We start from the raw sequence: 20,892 nt of genomic DNA, 5'->3' as shown, positions 1-20,892 counted from the left end.
TTTATGATAGCTTACGTTTCGATCAAAGTTTGTTTTCCCAAATGTATTACGTCTAGAAAGTCATCTCGTGAAGGTTTTAAACAAAAATATGAATTCTGGAAAATCTTTCTTGTACGCTGCAGTCCATTGCAAGAACTGCCATTACATTTGTTGTATGAAACATATGCAGAGGTGGTGTGATGTGATGATGTGAATAGAACCCACCATCAGTGCAAGGATTACCTATGACTGCAGATACTTTACTGGTTGTAAAGTTCTGCTTGATGGTTTATTGCAGCAGGGTGAATCAACTTCATTGAAGACCTTTGGAAGACAAACGACAAGATGTACGTCTATCAACACGTGACAAGGGACTGGTAAATCCACGAACCCTTGCCCAGTCTACAAATCCTTTGAAACCCTTAGGCTTCTCCCCCAAACCCAGCATATAATAATGTTTGATTAATGAAATGTATTCAAAAAAGGGTTGCTTAGAGATAACAATCTTCAACTGGAACATACTCACCAAATCAATATATCCGGGAGCGCATTCCCGATGCTTAATTTTCTCTAGTCTTTTTTAAACAATCCAGCGAATCCAACCACACAATAACTAAATATCACTTTTCATCTTCATGTCACTCTGTGCACAAAAGCAATGCACACCGCAAAAACCTAAAAATAGATCAGCGCGGTCTAGTCACACCGTCAACAAAGGGAGCGAGAACACACATCAGCACAAATCATTCTAAATCGAATTATCCCGTCCGGGACACAAAACTATTCAAATGCGAGCACCGAAAAACTACACGGCAGCTACACGAAAAACTACACAAAGATAGCCCGAGCTCTAAAAAAATAAAAAAAAGCACGCAGCGGAGCAAAAACACACAACCGTTCTCGGACGCTTCTCAAAGCGGACTGTATGAAACATATGCAGAGGTTGGATGTAAGAGAAATTTGTTTTGAGAGTAGGAAATTGGTTTTAACATTCACCCATAATCTCCTTCCTTCGGGAAACGTGATTTTTAGCAAATTTCCCGGGAATGACTTCCCGGAATGTTTCGGGTAGGAAACACTATACGAAACCATCACAGGAGGTTGACTTATCGAAGGCGTTTGACAATTTGGACAAAATAACGTCCCTTCGATCCCTTTTTGCCCGGTATAAATTGCAGTTAAACAAACTAGCTCTTAGATATTGCTGACAGTGAGTAAGCAGAGGGCTCATGTTGATTAACCCAAACATCTTCGAAACAGTGCTCATCGATGTGAATCCTCGATAATCATCCATGGAAGAATATTTTTTTTCATTTTTTTTTCTTCAATATGTTAAGTTGAGAGCACGCAATAAGCCAATATGCCATAAGCATTAAGCTTGAAATGCAAGGAAGAAGAAAGAAGACGAGTTGGCGCTTTTGGTTTAAAGTTTATATGGGTATTTTGGATAAATTGTATGGAGAAATAAATAACAATCCTAAGCATTTTTAATTCAGTTTATTGAAGTTAAGTGAAACGATTTAGTTTCATAAATTTTCAGTTAACTGCCAAAATGGCATTCGGATTAATGACATAAGGTAGAAGATATTCATAACAAGAAACAACTTTGCTGAAGACAGCGACCAACACGATTCAAGTTAGGAGGACAACATTCAGACTCGTGTCTTCAGGTAAGAATAACCACTCTCTGAATGTTTCAGCTGTTTTTGACGTAGCAAGGGCTGAAACAAATCGAGAATGAGGAAACTTTTTTATGATCGAAAGAGTGTAGAGGCGTCATTTTTCCATGTATTTTTTCCTTAATCCCCATACAATATTCAAACTAAAAGCGCCAGCTCATTTTACAACCAAATTAGTCTTAAATTTCAGAGAATGGTTTTAGCACCTAATGGAACAAATCTGATTGAAAATTGAAGTTTTATTTCTGTGAGCCAGCCTAATTCCCGTGGATATGTGAATTGATATTTGACCAGAAATCATCTACGAATTATCAACATGATGTAAATATGTCATTGAAGATCGACATATCAAATAGAAGATGCAGTGGAGTCGAAATGCTGGCAATATGCTTCTTTGGAAATTCGACAACACTTCATCAGATCCTGCGTATAAATACGATTTGAGTTGTGATGCAGTAGAAATCGATTTCTCCCTGTTTTTGACCGTATAGTGAAGCATATACAACTGGCAGAAACGAGGTCATCGAATAATTTATCATGAGCGAATACGTTGGCATACATGTTAGTAACCTATCGACAGATTTCCTGAGGCTTGAAAGCGACTTCCCCATTGAATACCATAGAAGATGGAGCCTTGGACTGCTTGTTTGGTTCATTAATGCGTCTTGAGTTTGCTTTCAATCTCTCGTTAATATCACAATTAGCATCGATGTATATCGATATTCGATACTTAGTTATGTTTCTCGTGTTAGATTTCAGCCTCCGTAATTGCTTCCTCTTTTTTATTAATATTGTTACTTATTCTTCCTTCAAAATTTGATGTAAAAGATTCCACAAGATGAAATAACAATCCTAAGCATTTTTAATTCAGTTTATTAAAGTTGAGTGAAACGATTAAGTTTCATAATTTTTCAGTTAACTGCCAAAATGGCATTCGGATTAGTGACATTAGATAGAAGATATTCATAACCATTGATTTAAAAAAATTGAAACAAATAAAACTTTTACTAATTATTTAGGTTGGTAAACAAAATCAAAAGAGAGTTGATGTGATCTCGCCTAAAACTAACACAATTCATGAACACAATTAGTCAAACATAACAGTTTGATTGCTAGCTTCGCAATGTGCTGTGCATAATTAATAAAATTCTCACATAATACAATCAATCATTGGTTCCACCAGTACGAACCGTCCAAGAAAGGCTCTGCACGCCACCGCCATTCAGTCCCGCAAGAACTCTTCTTATTTTTCTGCCAGACTTTTAACGCTTCTGTAGTGAGCGTTTTGTCGGCTCTCAACTTTGTGTTCTAGATGCACTTCCACATGCATGAATTTGTATTCTGTCAAGCACAAAAATACTCTATGCAGGGTAGTCGAGAAAATTTCCAACCGGACCGGGAATCGAACCCGCCGCCTCCGGCTTGGTAATACCGTGCCTTCACACAACTAGGCTATCTGAGGCCCCGCAAGGACTCGATTGGCCCTCCATTTAGTTCCAAATGACTTACTCAACCATTTCTTCCTGTTTTTTTTGTGTTCGTTCCGTTCGATTTTGCGTTCCGTGGACCAGGCGTAGCTCATCAGGCCTGCACAATGATTGGTCGGTCGATTAACCTCTCACGGCTTCGGAGCCACAGTGTCGGTCGGTAGCAAACGAGTGCTGATATAATAAATCATTTCACAAACATTAAAAACTGACAATGGATTGTACCAGAGGAAAAAAGAACGTTCGCAGTGCAAGGGCAGCGTTAGTGAAAATGCGTCCTTTCATCGTCGTCGTCGTGGACTGGGGAAATAAAGAAAATCATGGAAGTGAAAGCACACAAAAGGCCACCGCCAACCAATAATCGGCATAATTAAGGCAGTTCACCCCTTTTTCCGGTCTAGTTTTTCCTTGTACGAAATTCGTCAGGCCTTACCACCCAGCCACAGCCAGAGAAGCGTGTTCATTGATCCATGAATGGATTCGAATGGGGCTATGGGGCACGTGAGACCGCAACGTCCGTGCGGCTGGAGACAATGGAATTGGCAAACATGGTAAAAGCTCGTTCACAGGAACTTGGAAGTTGTTCCTCTAGCGATAACGCATAAGGTCGATTGCCGCAAAGCGGTTATTGTAATTAGCAGCGGAAATTCGTTCGTTTCAATTGCCAGCATGCGAAGAGAATAAGGTTCCTATAGCGTTTCCGCGATAAAACGAAATAGAGTCATCGAACAACGAAATTAGTCTCTAGCCAATACGAATGGGGAGCTTCCAGACGCTTAGAAATTTTTTGAAATGTGGACATTTTGAAGAAGATGAGTTTAAAAGTTTTTGGAATAAGTAATTCAAGTTTCCGTTATTCACAAATAACTGGCATTAAGGGGAAGCTAACAGCAAAAGAAAACATTAATTGGTGCGTTTTGATTTTTCGCAAAATATTGGAACAAGATATCAAATATTTTAGAAAATTAGTTTTTTTCTTAGGCTCCTGAAAAAAATAACATGTAAAAATGTTTTTTTTAACTCATCACTCAAAAAGGTAGACTCAAAACAAAACCGAAAGGAAGAAAAGGAAAAAAGCCGTTTGTTTTTATTCTTGATATCTTTTTCCAATATTTTTTGCAAAATAAAATTGCATTTTCTTCGGGGTGGTAATCTACTCCTTAATAATAAAACTGATCCAATGACCTTAAACAATGTTAGATCATTAAAACGGACGAATTTCATAATTTGATCCTTGTTATTAAAAGTGTCAGGTTGACATGTCATTTTTTTTTCAACCAGAAATCTGCTGTCACACCCCTTAAAAGCACTTTGCTAAATTTCATTTGTCAAACTGATATGACATACAGTACACTCCGAAAGCAATATGCATGCCATTCTGCATCTACCATGTGCAATCAAACGTTGTAGGTTGTAACATTTCCGGAATTCATTCGCCCGAAACCTCTTGACTTCTTAGCTCCAGATGGCGTCGAAACTTCGAAGCACAAAGTAGCGATTACAGATAGCATAAACATTATACCCAACGTTGTGTGTAGGTATTTGTATCTTTGCGATATGTGACTAAAAGCACCTCTCAGCAGCCCTGTCATCGCAAATGAAAAAGCGCTTTGCATGACATGTACTCCCATTCTGCCACCCTGTGTCAGTGTCCCTATTCCAGTCGTCGGTTGTGCGATGTGTGACACATCCGAACCGAACTTCTCGAGCTGCACTCAGTACACCAACAGCAGCAGCTGACAGCGAGCCAGAAAATGGCAATAGAAGTGCAATTGACATCAACAATTTCTAATTCGTTGCTCATTGATGTCACTCGCCTTACGCCGATCCGCCGAGAACGAAAACACGGACGGTAACTGGGTGTAGCGAGTAAAGTGTGCCAAATGTCTGAGTCAAGATCTCCGACGTCGTATTATTTCCTGTTCAGTTTTTCGCTTTCTAGATCTCCGTCGGAGGCGTCATCTGATTCGAGGATAATGTGTTTTGTTCACGTGGCTTTTAGTACCTCTGAAGTTTCCAATAATGATTCCATATAAGCTTAAAATGGCCAGTATCCGATTGCATTTAAAAGAGCTTCAATCTTAGAATGACGATCGACGGCTGGTATGGAATCAATTCCGTTATTTATTTATTCCTTCGTCTTCGATATACTCGTTCAGACTGCAACTTAATCTAAATTTCTAATTCTAGTACTAAACACATTTTTGCTAATGTTAAAGTCAAACTGATCATAAACAGTGTTGAAAGCACGTATACAGGTACTCAGAGGGTTGTTATGTCCATAGCTTGTTCTGTGATGAGGTACGTAAAGCGCAGCGTGAGTTCGAAGTGAACGAGATGGAGCGTTGAAGTTGACAAGCTGACGCAGCGCAGGGCAGTCGATGCGATCCGTAAGAATGTCGAAGATGAAGATACGCTGCAATTTCAGGCGTCTGGCAGACAGCGTTTCCAAGTCAAGTAATAAGCAGCGTGAGGTATATGGAGGCAGGTGTATTTCATTGTTCCATGGTAGGTGGCGGAGAGCAAACCGAACGAAGTATTTCTGAACTCGTTCTAATTTGCTGGCTAGTGTAGATTGATACGGTGTCCAAACAGGTGCGGCGTATTCAAGTATGCTTCGTACCAATGAGCAAAATAACGCCTTCAAAGCATAAGCGTCGGTGATGAAGGCTGCATGGCGTCGAATGTATCCTAGGATAGCAAAGGCCTTTGCAGCTGTTGTAGAGATTTGTTCGTTGAATCTCAGTTTGCTGTCCAATATAACACCTAAGTCACGAATAGAATCTACACGTTCCAGGGTAGAGGGCCCGATCTTATAGCTGTATTTCAACACAGTGCGGCAACGTGTGAATGAAATCGCTTTACATTTTTTTATGTTAACGTTCATCCCGTTCTCTTCGCACCATTTCAACAATTCGTCAATGTCGTTTTGTATGGCAGCACAGTCCAAGACCGATGCAATTACCCTGAATAGTTTAAAATCGTCTGCGAAGAAAGATTTGCCAGACGATAAGCGGAGACCAAGGTCATTGATGTACAGAATGAAAATAAGTGGTCCTAGCACACTTCCTTGAGGTACTCCAGAGGTTACGTCGAAAACTGATGACTCTTCAGTCTCGATTTGAACAAAAGCTTTGCGATTTGTTAGATAAGATTTGAGCCACTCAATGATCCAAATCGGGAAGCCCATGTGCAGAAGTTTCTCAGTGATATGGATGTGTGGTACGGTGTCAAATGCTTTAGAGAAGTCCACGTAGACTGAGTCAACCTGACTACGAGCCTCGACTTCGTGGAACAGAGTGTTTGTGTAGCACATCAATTGGTCGTTGTTGATCGCCGTTCCACGAAACCATGCTGGAACTCGCATATTAACGGTCTAGATGCATTGTACAACAACTGGTGCACCAGTTTCTCGAAAACCTTACCGAGGCAGCAAAGTATCGAAATGCCTCTGTAATTTTCTACTCGATTTAGATTGCCAGTTTTGTGGATTGGCACCATTTTAGCAGTTTTCCACATGGTTGGAAATTCACCTTTTGATAGCGATTGGTTAAATATCAAGGTTACGGGCGTCACTAGTTTTAATGCACAAGCTTTGATAATGGAAGGAGGCAATCCGTCTACACCTGCTCCCTTCGAAACATCCAGGTCGTTCAATAATTTCAGTACCTCCTCTGGAGAGATATATACAGTAGGCAGGTTCACGTCGTACGATGGCACTCGCTGGAAACTTCCGGGAAGAGGAATCGGTGGAGAAGTACTGAACACACTTTTGAGAAAGTCAGCGAATAGAGTTGCAGATTCACTAGGTGTTGCAGCTGTCACACCTTCATATTCGACATTGCAGGGAATGCGTTTGTTTGCTTTGCTGTCCCTGACGAACTTCCAGAACGATGCGGGGTTCTGCTTCAAGTTTGACTGGAGATTGTTGACGTATGCTTCATAGGTCGATGCAAGGAGTTCGTTGTAGCTGCTTTCGATGTTACGGAGGTTGTTCTTGTTCTCGTCTGATCTCACACTGAAAAAACGATTACGAGCCTTACGAAGCCTGTTGCGTTTTTGACGTAATTCCCCTGTCCACCAGGGTTTTCTGTTTACCGCGTTGGAAGTGCAGTGACGGCGAGGAACAACCTTGTCAAAGATCCTGTGCAGTTTATCATAGAAAACGGACACAGTTTTGTCTATCGAGGGTCGATTCAACAGTGAGAGCCAATCAACAGCCGAAAGTTCGTTATTCACTAGGTTTACGTCACATCTTCTGAAGTCTAGATAGGTTACACCCATTTGAGCGCTGGCGTGATTCCTCGTAGTGTAATGAGTATCGAGTCGTAGGAGAAATGGCTTGTGATGGGGGTCAATTTTCAGGAGCGGAACTGGAGGGTCAATTAGCTCAATATAGTCCGGAGCGTTAGCGAATGCAAGATCGAGAGTCCTGCCATTGACGTTCACTAAAGAGTTGATCTGAACCAAACCCCATGCAAATATCGGCTCGGTAAGCGCAAGTTCTTGTTCTGTTGAGGCGTTTGATGGTAAATGGCCATTGATATCGCCATCGAAGCGCCAGCAGAGTCCGGGAAGATTATAGTCGCCTAACGCTAGAACAACGTCATCGTCTTGAAGTTTATCGCAAACCTTTCGGATTGCGTCGGCGTGAGCAGAGTACATTTCAGGACTGGAATTTGGTCGAAGGTATATTCCAAAGACGTATACCGAACGGTTTTTTAGTTGTAACCGCACAACGGTCTGCTCAAGCTGCTCACAGTCGGCCACTGATACTGCGCAGCACTGATGACTCGTTTTGACGGCGATTAGTACACCACCACCCCTCGATAGTTGGCTCGTAAGTTCACTACGATCGCATCTGAAAATTGCATAATTTGACGACAGTTCTCCATCCTTTATGTCTTGTCGCAGCCAAGTCTCTGTTAGCACGATAACATCGTAGTCGCAGCTCGATAGAAGCAATCGCAGCTCGTTCGTTTTGGTACGCAGGCCTCTTACGTTTTGGTAGTAGATGGATGTAAACTGATCGGTTGAATGGGCATCGTCGTCAATACTAGCAATCACGTCATTGTCACATGCTGCACGTTCGCTGAAACTCGGAGAACCATTATGCAGGGAACAAGTTGAGAGAAGTGGATACTTGCCTGGCAGTGCAGGCTGGAGGACCCCTTCACCTGACCCAAACACAGGGCCGGGACGACTGCTGAACGATGGCTGGATGTGCTCGACTGTGATGGGGGGCTCGGGGTCCTCCAATGTACTGAAAAGTAGGCGTCCCGGATGTTGTTTGGTAACATTGGAGCTCGTTATCACGGCTCTTGGGAGTGTTGGATGATGACAGTTGTCCGCTAGGCTCGCATTGCTGCGTTGTGCTGAACTGGAGGTATTGAAGCTGCGGGATTGAAGATTTTCAACGTACGAATTGTTCATGTCGGTATGGTACTTGCCTGAGAGGGCAGCTTGGAAGACCCCGCCTCCAGAGCTGAACACAGGGCCAGGACGACTTTGACGCTGGTCGTAGGACTCAGGATGCAGCACGACTGTGTCAGACGGATGAGGGTCTTCCTTAGAGCTTGTTACGATGCGTCCTGGGATGAAAGAGTGGTCTATGATGATTTGTGAAGACGGGCAGAGGGTCCATTTTTTTGGTTCGGCTGAAACATGCGGACTGTTATTCCATCAGGCCAATACCACGGATCGCCGACTACTCCCGATACTGCTTTGCAAACGGTCACTTTGAAAGAGACAAATGAAAGGTCTTCCATACTCTTTCCTCGGGGAACTAGCTTGATGATTTTGAGTTGAGACGAATCAACATTAGAGATGTCCTGGACATGCTGCTTCAAGTCATTCTCATTTTGTTCTGGTGCGAAGGGAGTCACGTAGAAAGAAACCATGTCGTTCACATTTTGGTCTTTCTTTGCGATTCGCAGGGATGTGATGCTCGGTCTGGTATTGCTGCCAGGTTGTATGCGGGACCTTGTGCTATCTACTGCAGAGTCGATGCGAGACCCATTGCCTTCGTCATGGGGATCGATGTTGATGAGGGGAGCCGGATTGTCGACGGTCAAAGGTTTCGGTTCATGAGTTGGAGTGGATTGCGTTGAACCATTCAAACGAGATGCATTATTGCCAGCAGGTCCGGAACTTGAGGACGGTTGGCTTGGCAGTATCCGCACCCGCTTGTTGGAACCGATCACGAACTTTTCCGTTGGTTGAGCAATTGTGGAGCTGATTTCGTCGAGTACCTCGAAGAATGACGTCTCTTCGCAAGACCTTGAACGATTGATAGGATCTTCCGAAGTGTCGTCAAGAGTAAGTTGATCCAGGTCGTGTAGGAAAGTTGATTGGTGTGTTTGCTTCGTTTGTTGTTGTTTGCCGTAGATTGTTTTGTTGATTTTACGAAGATTCTCACCATAATTTCCTAGCCGAGTGTCCATTGAATCTGTTCGTATTAAAAGCTCGCGGAGGGCTTTCATAATCGTTTTTTCACGGTCGTAAACGGCAGGCTCGAAATTTAAGCGGCAAGCGTTGCAGAACCAATAGAGTCCAACATTCGCGGTCCAAGATGCATATTGAACCTTAGTTAGCCCTATGCAAGTGTGATGGAATGTCGTGCCACACGTTCCACTGCACGTTATTACCCTACCCGAGTTCAAGGGTCGCGGGCAAACCTGGCATGTATCCATTTAGTGGCGACGATGAAAACTGCTTTGTTCCAATCCTCCGCAATACGACGGTAGTTGGGAAGCGCCAAAATGTAGGCTAAGTTCGTGTATGGTCAACGTGTACGCTTCCGAAGTTTGTTGAAAGATGGCGTTTTGAACGAAAAAAGCGCGAGCGTAAGTGAATGAGCGAATGCAACAAAGGCGAGTCACTGGACTGGTGTCACAAAGTAAACACCGTGAAAAGTCAGGCACGGTTCACTGTCACTATTCACTATCGCTGGTATGGGAAGGATCAACCATCAGGACATACACAAATCCTTTGTCAATAATTAACAGTGCACAAAAACATACAAAAAAACAGTTTAAAATTTCGTAAACAAACACCGGAGACCGACGACCGAGACGTGTTGCTAGTTTGTTGATGTGTGTAATGTGGAACAAAACGAGACCTTTGAAACACCCAAACGACTATATATTGTATGGAACGGTACTATTATAGGGTTAACGTTGTATCCAGTTCTGAAGTTCTATCGGTTATAATCAATATTTAATAACTTATATTATGAAATGGTGCAAATTTCGATAGCAATCTAGAAACATATGCAGTACAACTTTTCCCTAGCTTGTAACATTTGTTGTGATAGCCTCTTGAGTTTTACGATATCTTCTTAAACAGCATCCCTTGACTTCACAACCATCTGCTCTGAAAATGTGAATATGAAAGACTCATTTGGTTGAACGATTGGAAAACAAACAAATCCAAATGACAACCATAAAAGTGGTCCCGCACCATCATCATCATGTTTGAGGGAAACTGTACCATCCTGCCTCACACTGCTGATTGAAGCCAAAATATATATTTTTTCCGATTGCCATTTTGGCCACCAAAATCCACCCTTTCCACTAGACCACAACTAGAGGTAATGGTTTTTGAAGACCGATATTGTTTTGTTTTGACCAAAACACGGTTAGATTGATTATCTTTTCGGAAACGAAGCTAACCACAGTTGGCTTTCTCCTCATCCAAATAGATGGCAAAATGATGATGCTATAACAAAGTGGAAATTTACCAAGAAAGATAAAAACCATTAGAAAAGTTGTTAAGAAGATTAATTCGACAAGTTTTCGTTTGTACATTTGTTCAGGCCATTGGAAAATTCAATTTATTCCACCAGCCATGCCAGTAGTGGTGAAACAACCGATTACAAAAGGTCATTCGACGGTGTATAACGCACAACAAGCAAGTGGTCGATAACCGATATAATTGATCCTTGCAACCGACATGCCTCGAAGCCTATCAAACGTAGGTTACCTTCGTTCAAAAGTCTAAACAAATCGATGATAAATGGACTTCGGACACGCAATACACGCACCAGTGCAGATGTAGCTTACAGTGCGGACGTTAAGCTTTGCTCCAGATGATAGGGGTACAAAATTTGAGCTGGAACTGGAACGGTCTGACGTAGTGCGAGATAGATGCCATGGCAGCATTTGAGTTGACTAGGATTATGAAGTCAGAACGCTATTTCTGTCGGCAGTAGATTTGTTTGCTAAAGTTGAATGCTGTCAAAGCTCTTGCGCCCGCATTACCACATAGGCGTTTGTTAGACCGTGGATGACTTGGCAAGCGCTCACTCAATTAGAATCTAGGGTGTTTCAAATTATATCGATATCGATTGCAATTCAGATTCTGAACAAGCATCCTCCCAAAATTTAGATGTCATTTACTTTTAAAAAGCTTGTTCACCTTGAACTGGGTGGGTTTCAACCTTTCAATTGAACATTACAGTTATGTTAGGTAGTGCTGGTAAATGTTGTCATTTTTTAAAACCATCATAACATGTAAAAAAATTCTACATGCGCACGGTTGCCTGTATACAGGTACATTCTTTTAAGCACCGCATGTAAGAGTAAAAAAAAATAAACGTTCTCGATTGCAGGGGGATACCCCTCCTCCTTCTTCCCCAACGGGGGAGTATGGTAAAGGGGATGATCAACCCGATTTTGTGCTCGCTTTCTACTTTCTATATACAGTTTTCACACTACACCGTACTCCAACGGAACTATCAGCTCTATACTTTCCCTCATCGATCATATAAACCATATATAACCATATTGGCCACCCCCGGACATGTACGTTCCTCCGGAAAACTGACTAGAATGTGGATTGCACTACAATGCATCACGCCACTCAACAAGACATATTGGAATTAAAATACAAGACGACTAGTATGCTTATTGACTGTCCAGAATCAGATTAGCCTCACTCGGAAATACTCCGGGTTCCCCTGGGAAAGTGGACAGAATTTGATTTATTACAAAACATTTTTAAAACATCATGCGACATATGACGGCTTTATTACGTACATTCCTAGGACAGGACCTAGCTGCTAGTGCCCGTCAAGAAAGGCCACTTGGTCGAATTAACAAATGCCTGCTTTCACACCGTTGAATTAGATTACGAGGGGGCACTATGTTGTTGGCTTTGCCGTGTTGCTAGCAGTCGGTTACTTTTCTCATTTTTTTAACAAAGTTGCAGCTGATCACAAATAAACTTTTGCTATGTTTTGCAGTGTTTTTTTTTGTCATTTGAATGGATTAAAATGCAGACACACATGGTAAATTTAATTAAGTTAATCAAAAACATTCGTTTTGGGGTGCCGATATGCTGGATCGCACCATCGGCACCGGGCTCTACGGCGTTTGAATATATAAACTGCCGATAATCGCAAGTCAGTCCCATCTGCATTTTTATCAATTTTGAGTTAGCATCATTATTCAGTTTATCTTTCTATGTTTTTTGAGATGTGCTATTGAAAAAATGTGGTATGTTCAAGAAAAATTAAAAACAATACCAAGTCAAATTGTCCCACAGCGAAAAGAAACCGCAAGTCAGTCCCATTAGAAAAAAAAAATGTTAGACAACAAATCGCATCATGAGATTTGTCTCAAGATAGATTTTGTCCACTTCCGCTAGGGTATCTGAAACATGTCCGGATGTAGCCAATACATATGGCTTTGAATTCTCATGTGAGTGGTGCTGGTCACTCATCATGACTCTTATTGATTTTATTTTTGAATTCTCATGTGAATTGATTTATCGCATGGTGGGTTTGGCACGTTTATGAAAAGCTGGTCTGATGAAGACCCATACTCACCGGAATATTTTCCGGCCATTGCTCTGGAACCAGCTGAACAAATCCAGAAGCATTCAATAGCGTTCTATGGAACCATGGTATCTTTCTACTGTTCAATACTGTGCTAAACTAATGCACCATCGTCATGGAATTGTGACTGACTTGCGGTTATTTTTCTCATTGACGTTAAATGTAATCGCAAGTCAGTCCCACTCAGATTTTGGCCATACAATAAAAATTTCACGATGTTTTTCCAATATTTTTAGGTAAACATAGATGCATTCTATCGCATTGTACGGTTATTTTTAACTTTATCTCTTCAAAATAAGTGTCGAATCAGAAAACTTGCCGCCGTTTTCTCATTTCCAGTTTTTTACAGATGGGACTGACTGGTGATTATGGGCAGTAAAGCTTTGCCAGTAAATGCCCCCTGACACGATGGTAGCGATGCGATCCACATTGTTTGTACCATAGTGTTTTGTATGCATTTGTTATTGTTTACATTTTGTATGGTTGTTTTTTGTTGTAAATAATTATTGTGAGTGAGTTTTATTCTTCAGTTTTAATATTTAAGGAATCATTTTTGTAAATAGTTATTCGTTCCTCCTTCGAGCAGGTAGGATGCCCCTCGGAGGCAATAAAACAGTGAACCAAGTGGTAATTGCAATGTTTTTCTTTATACTCTGGAAAAGTCTTCGCCTTGCCGATTTCCATTACACCGTAAAAACACAACGTAGGGCCGCATCCTGGCCGAAACATTACTATCACGCATGTTAAGAATTCGAAATGAATTTGAATTTGCTTCTCACAGAACGAATTATGGTAAAAATGGACCAATCAATAGAATGATGAGAGTGCATAATAATTATTGTGAGAGTATTGTTCTAACTATGTCTAAAGCAACAGTAAAAAGAACACTAGCTGCTAGAGTTTTACCTCGTTAAGTTTGAAACAATTTTTATTACCTAGATGTATATATATATATATATATATATATATATATATATATATATATATATATATATATATATACATATATATACACCCATATATATATAGGGGAAATGGATGTAATGTCGGTCTAAATGCTCCGAATTCGGGCCCATACTAAATTTTCAATAGTGACCAAAAATATCCAATAGTACCGTCCCAATGACGCGTTCATGTAAATAAAATTGATAAATAGCAGATTTTTAGCGATTGGCCCAATCCTAGATCCATAGGCCAACATTAGAGCCATTCCTCATATATGTAGTATACAGTGATTGACAATTTCAAATAAAATGTGAATTCTAAAATAGCATGTACGGCAACAGCACTATTGTAAAACGGTCTACACTGATTGACGACAAATAAAATAAATAAACAAATGAACGCACTCATTTCTGGTCACATTAATAACCCAAGACCACATATACCATATAAAGACGGAGTCAACTATAAGGTAGCGAATGGACTTTAAGCCTTTCATTAAAAATCCCCATGTAAAACGAATTGGTTCATGTAGTTTTCTTAAATATGTGTTTAACCTACAGAATACTGATATTACAAGCAAAATGCTGTATTTATTCACGACAATACCATATATGTACATAAGGTGTCCGTCTTATCCCCAATTCTCCAACTTTTTTAAAACAATGCAGATGATCGTTCAGCAGATATCTTTAAGCTCCTTGGAAAGACATGCATTAATCTTATGAACATTGCAATCCAGCCCAAGTTATTCATCCCAATTTACGTGGCAGTTTATTAGCTTCATGGCATCGTAGTTATGAGCTTTTAGACATTTCAACGGGTTAATGGTACACACGTGCTTGACCTTCCAAATGCCGTTTATGTTTGAGTCTGTTATTGTTGCTGCCTGACGAAGTTTTACAAACAAAAAAAGTGATAACAAATGTTGCGTGCTGTATCCAGTAAATGGACAAAAATATAAAATTTAAATAAATGTATGTAGAACATAATCAATTCAATGTAAACTTACCTTGGCACCATTTTCCCTTTTGCCAAAATTGATCACCCACTGGCGTGCGCTTTTCTTTCTTCCGTCCCGTTATTCCGTCCCACTGAAATTGCCTTCCTTTGTTCCACCTTTTTACCGAGTGGTTCTTCCTCAATTTGTTTTTCTAGCCTCACGCACACTCACTCCTTGCTCACTGCTGATGAGATGGAAGAACTCCGTGATAATTCACTTCACGTTCTAAATTTTACGCACGCTTCTGGTTGCTCAGTATATAACGTTTGCACGAAATCCCCACATCGGCGACGTCACTACGTACACTAGCGACCGTGCGTTGTCTGTAGTCTGTTGCTCACCAGCACCCGACAACGTGCTCTCTCGCTCGTTATGCTAGCTCTGTGACGTAGCCGCAGTTATGCTCGCATCATCTCCGGGTAGGAGCGTTTTCCTCCTGTCAGTGTATGGGTGCATACATGAGAAATCTAAAAATCTGACCCCATGCTGTTGGGGAAATGCATGGATCCTTCGCAATGCGTTCTTCAACTCTCACAAAATGATTTTCCCTACTGGAAAACACTGATACTTCTGCCCATGGCAATTGCAATTTTCTTACTTTTAACTCAGATACAGTTTTTTTTTCTTTGATTCTATATAACTTTTTCAACACTCTTTTGTGTTGAACCTATGCTAAAAGCATATTAACCGTCATGAGAAATAGAAATAAGCTACCAAGAGCTTAATTTATCCAGTGTACACGGCATTAGCGTAGATTTTCGCATCCCACTCACTTTGTCCTAGCAAACGGCTCTTATCGTTGTTTTGTCAGCGAGTAGGTATGCTCAGCTTCCCTCGAATCTGCAGTAGCAAAAACCACAGCTTCCGTGACCCAGCAACCGCAGAAAAGCAGCAACAGCAGCAGCAGACCTTCCCAGGGGGACCTAGTTTTTATCCTCCAAAGAAGAGGGTCAGATTTTGCGCGTGTATCCGCACATCCACGGCACTATTGAACTTTTCCACTTGAAATCTCCGACAGATGTAACTTTAATCTTTTTCTTTCTTCAATCTGTATGTCAGAAACTTCTGAGATATCCTTTATCTTACAAGCAATTCACTATACACAAACACAGCAAGCACCACAGGAGCTTCCTGGAACGACACAGCGAACACCCGTTCCGTGCGACGTATCGAATGTTACAGAGTGAAGAAAATTTTCCAAAATTCAAACCTAGGCTTGTGCACCGACCGCCGTGCTGCTGAGAGCGATTTTCCACCCTGATGCTGCTCGCTCACCGTTACCATCATCGCATTACTCTCATCGTCGTCAGCTGGGAAAAGGAAAAGATCAAAGTATACGGGGAAAATCGCCCTGCTCTAGTGAGAGAGTGATGCTCTCTGTTTTGCTCGCGGTGGTGCTCAAAATATTGAACCCCCCTGGCTGGTCGCCGAGAACATTATTATGATGATTGCATGCGGTGTGTGGCACACGATAAACAATGCAAACCTCTTTGGAACGCGGAAATATCGTTCGCGGGAGCTCCTTTCTAATGCATGGCACACACCACCAGTGACTAATACTGTGTGGGGAGCAGAAATGGGAGAGTTTGAAATGATGGCTCTCGGAGAAATCTCCGTATCAGAATCTGATAAGAGCCAATCGAATCGTTTTATTCGAGAATTTCCGATTTCTGGATGTTGATCAAATGGTTTCCTTTCGCGGCCCCTTGAATGTGGGAATGGGGAACTTTTGAGAGAGGGAACTAGAGAGAGTGTAAGCTCCAGGAGGCAATCGGGTCGGTTGTGAATGAAATTTAATTGAAATCGGGAGGTTCTAGAAGTGGGTGAGTGGGTGGATGAAATGCTGGAGATAGATGCAGCGGAAGGTCATTGAGCTTCGGTTCATGTATCTTTGATTGATTTTAAGGATAATTGAATTGATGTTGGGAATATTTGTTGGATTCGCAGGGATCGGATATCTTTTCAAATAAGTTTCGATGCGAAAACTTTGAACTGAATCTAATGGATTGTTATTTGCGTCTTGCCACAAAGCGAAAAATAAGAACGACGAAGAAATTAATCTGAAAGATTGCTGAAACGAACACATCAAGAATTAATTTCCAAATAATCGTATAAGCTTTTGTGAACATAGATTCAAACGTCAATTAGTCGAATCTTTTAGCTCGACCACGCAAACTAACACCACCATCAAGTAGGGTACAGTTTTCCCAACATTATGGTGGTGTTAGTTTGCGTGCGCAAGCTAAGAGTTTTGAAAAATTAACGTTTGAATTTTTGTTTGCAAAAGCCTTTAAAAATGTACCGTTCCGATTCAAATTTCGGACGATTAAAATTTCGGACACTTTCATTTTTAATTAAATATTACATCCAGTTAGAAACAAAGTAATAATGTTAGATGATCGTGGAGGGCACTAGTCAAAAAAATTTAAAATTTACAAGACATGTGGATCATATTCGACCGAGATAATCAACTTTTAAAAGTGTCCGAAATTCGAGTTTAAGTGTCCGAAATTTGAATCGGCACGGTATTTGCAATCTTATAGGCTCCGTTTGTTTCATATACGCAAAAAAAAACTGTGCAAAAAATGGTAAAGATTCATAAAGGTTTAGAAGTCACGCAAATGGCTTAAAGTTTACATTTACATTGTTGAACAAAATCATGGGACGCATTTCTCAATACTGTTGGGTGGTTTTGTTTTTTTCATATATAGGTATGCATACTTTTGGAAAACTATAGTTCGCTACACAGTATACATAAACAAGTTAATATACTCTCGCATGTAAACATTAGTAATCCTACACAGCAAAAAATAAATTTTAATATTACATCCAAGAGGATGCACTTTAATCATGTCGAAAATCGCATGAAATTTGTATGGCCACAAAAATAAACAAATGCAGTAAAAGCAGCATAATGTCAGTTCATGCACTGTATTAATGATAATTTTGTCATTTTTGGCAAGTAAAATTACATCATATTTTCGACACGTTTGGAGTGCATCCACTTTTGTGATATCAAAATTAATTTTTTGCTGTTACTAGTAAACATCAAATTCGAATGTCGACGAATGACGTTATTGCTGTCTTTTAATAGTGTGAACTAGAATAACGCGAATTGTACAGTATAAATACGTTGCAGGGACATAAAATCACTTTATTTTGTTTAGTAAAATGCTCTCATTCTCAAAATAATGCATGCAAGATTAAATTAGGTATTAAGGATTCGCGACTTCGAAACATTATGGACATGGCATTTTCACGCAAATATTGACATTTGGTTACGGGATTTTTCGGTAGAGTACCGAATAAAAAAAAAACCACCATGCTTCGCACATCCAGTGACGTTTGCTTATGGGATTTCCCCATAGGAGTAACGAGTTACAGAAGCTTCGCAGACGTTGACTGTACCGTTATGACCCGTATTGCTTACGGGATTTTTCAGTGGAGTGAAAGGATAAGAAACGATCGGTTATATTTCAACAAAACTTGCATTTGCTTATGAAATTATCCTATCAGAGTAAAGAGTGTTGCAGAGTCGTCGTCAACGCAAATGGTTTCACCAATACCAATATAAAGTTATCAAATAAATTTCGTATGCCATAATTAGAAACACGTTTCAATGTAGCGCGCCCATACAGCATCGCATTTTCGCCCGTTCAGGCGAAATTATTAAGGTAAACTGGCAACCTTAGGTCTTCAGTTGGTTGTGTTCGGGTTTTTTCTTCATCATCGTCATTTCCTCCCATCATCATTTGTTTAGATCATCAGTCATTATCAGTAGCTCTATGTGAATAAAACTAAATTTTAAAACTAAAGATTTGTTCGGTGGTGCACTAAAGGTGTGGAAGAACTCTTGTGCTTTAGTATTATGCAACCGAAAATTGCCAGTGTAGGCTAAGAGAAAATTTTTATCAGTGTGCATCGTATGCACTTTCTTCTCTTTGCGCACACTGGGCCGTGCTGTGGCCACAATTCGAAAAGTGAGATACAACGTAGTAGTAAGTTTTGAACACTGATTTATTGGGCTAGCATGTTGCAAAGAGGTAAGTCCTCTCAATTCATGAAAATATCAGGTTTTATTATGAGCACCGCAGTGTAGAATTGCGTTAGTACAATAATACGGTGCCTGAAAGTAAAAAAATACGAATATTTCACTCAAATTTATTTTTAAAAAAAGAGCAATAAATGTACTAAATTTATCACAAAAATATGAAATTCATTTACCGATAACTATTTTATTAGCAGACGTGGAATTGGTTTTTCATTACTGTTGTATATTTTTGCTGAATGAATAAGTTATTTGCATGATGGGCCAAAGTGAGAGGCTAGACTGACATTACATCCCGTAACCCCATTCAAAATTTAGAGTGTTTGCAAAACTATAGCCAGCGATATTTGGAAAATTTAAAGTCTTTCCGTTGTAATCCCGATACAAACTTAAAACCATTTGCGCGATCTCTAAAGCTTCCATTTTTTGCCAAGACTCATATTTTGGAGTTATAAATCAAACTGCAGGGATGCCTCTAAGATTGCAAGCACTTTTTATTTCAAAATGACGCTCTCTAATGCACATCCTGGTGTATGTACCCGAACCTATTTTTTTACTCTGTTCGGGACATAAAACCACTTCAACCAGTAATTTGATCTATTGTAGTATATCCCGTGTCCTTAGTTTAGTGCATGTCATATAACTCCATCACTATTGAGAAATGATGCAGTATTTGGTTTTGATACAGTTGTCATTCTTGCCTTCATCGTAAGGAATCGATTCTAATTGAAAGGTCCCGCTATTTATATCCTTCGGAGTGTTGAAACACCCTCCAAAGGCACGCCCCTTTGTCAATCCAAATTGGATTCCTTAGCAACAAAATTAAGGAATGAAGCCGATAATGACCGTGCATCAGAACCCTAGTCCTAACCACTTCAAACTAGGGAACAACGAATAGAAGTTTAGGAATCACATAGGTGAAGACTACACACTAAGATTATTTTACAGATTTCTGTAAAATTTTACAGCTGAACGTTCGGTAAACAATTTTACAGTATTCCTGTTTACCGAACGTTCAGCTGTTGAGATTTCGGTAAAATTTCACAGATTTCTGTAAAATTTCTAAGTGTGTAACTAACTCATTTTTCCTTGTTTCAAGATCATCCTCGATGGGCAAAGCCGAGTCTTGTCACTATCAACATGGACTAAGATGTGTTCCTTTGATTACTGAAACATCCTGTTCCCCTAGTTTGAATTAGGAATCCCGTAACGTACCACGAAAAGGGGGTTCTACCAACGTTACGAGGCTATCCGAACCTACATATATTCAGGTGTATTAATTGTTCACCTCTTATCGTGATAAATAACTAACAGTTCATTAATAGAGTGAATTACCGGCACAGTTAGTGTAATACCTTGATGCGCATATTGTAACAAGTGCATATCCTTGTTGTGAATTTCCTATCCATCTCACACATGGATCTTTACATAATCTTAAATTTACATCTTTAATCTCAAATATCGATAGGTTTAAATTGGATTGTTAGTGGAATATAGTAATTAAGTAAGAAATCCCTTAGTTAACATTTAATCCTACATATGAAGTATGTTTTATCGAAGACAGATACGCATTTCCACTGCGTCTGGTCATCATCATCAATATTATACCAGTTCAATAGGTCTTTAGTGGTATTAATTGGTAACTAATCGCTTATTTTCTCCGATAAGTATATCAGTAGCAACATAACTCATAACATATCAGTGTAGATTTTTGTTAGTGCAATAATACACTCAAACAATCTCTTATTATAGCGGCGCCGGTGGTGTAGTGGTAAGCGTGATTACCTCTCACCCCAGCAGGCCTGGGTTCAATCCCAGTCGGTGCCGCTTGGATGTTCTTGAGGCATAACATCTCTGATCACGCCTTCCTTCGGAAGGGAAGTAAAGCCGTCGGTCCCCTGTTCATGAGTTGATGG

Source organism: Ochlerotatus camptorhynchus, unplaced genomic scaffold (genome assembly GCF_037179485.1).
Source record: "Ochlerotatus camptorhynchus isolate MF236.1 unplaced genomic scaffold, CSIRO-AGI_Acam_v1.1 ptg000211l, whole genome shotgun sequence".
In the NCBI taxonomy this organism is placed as follows: domain Eukaryota; kingdom Metazoa; phylum Arthropoda; class Insecta; order Diptera; family Culicidae; genus Ochlerotatus; species Ochlerotatus camptorhynchus.
The sequence above is the reverse complement of the archived record's forward strand: the minus strand, read 5'-3'. Positions refer to the sequence as shown.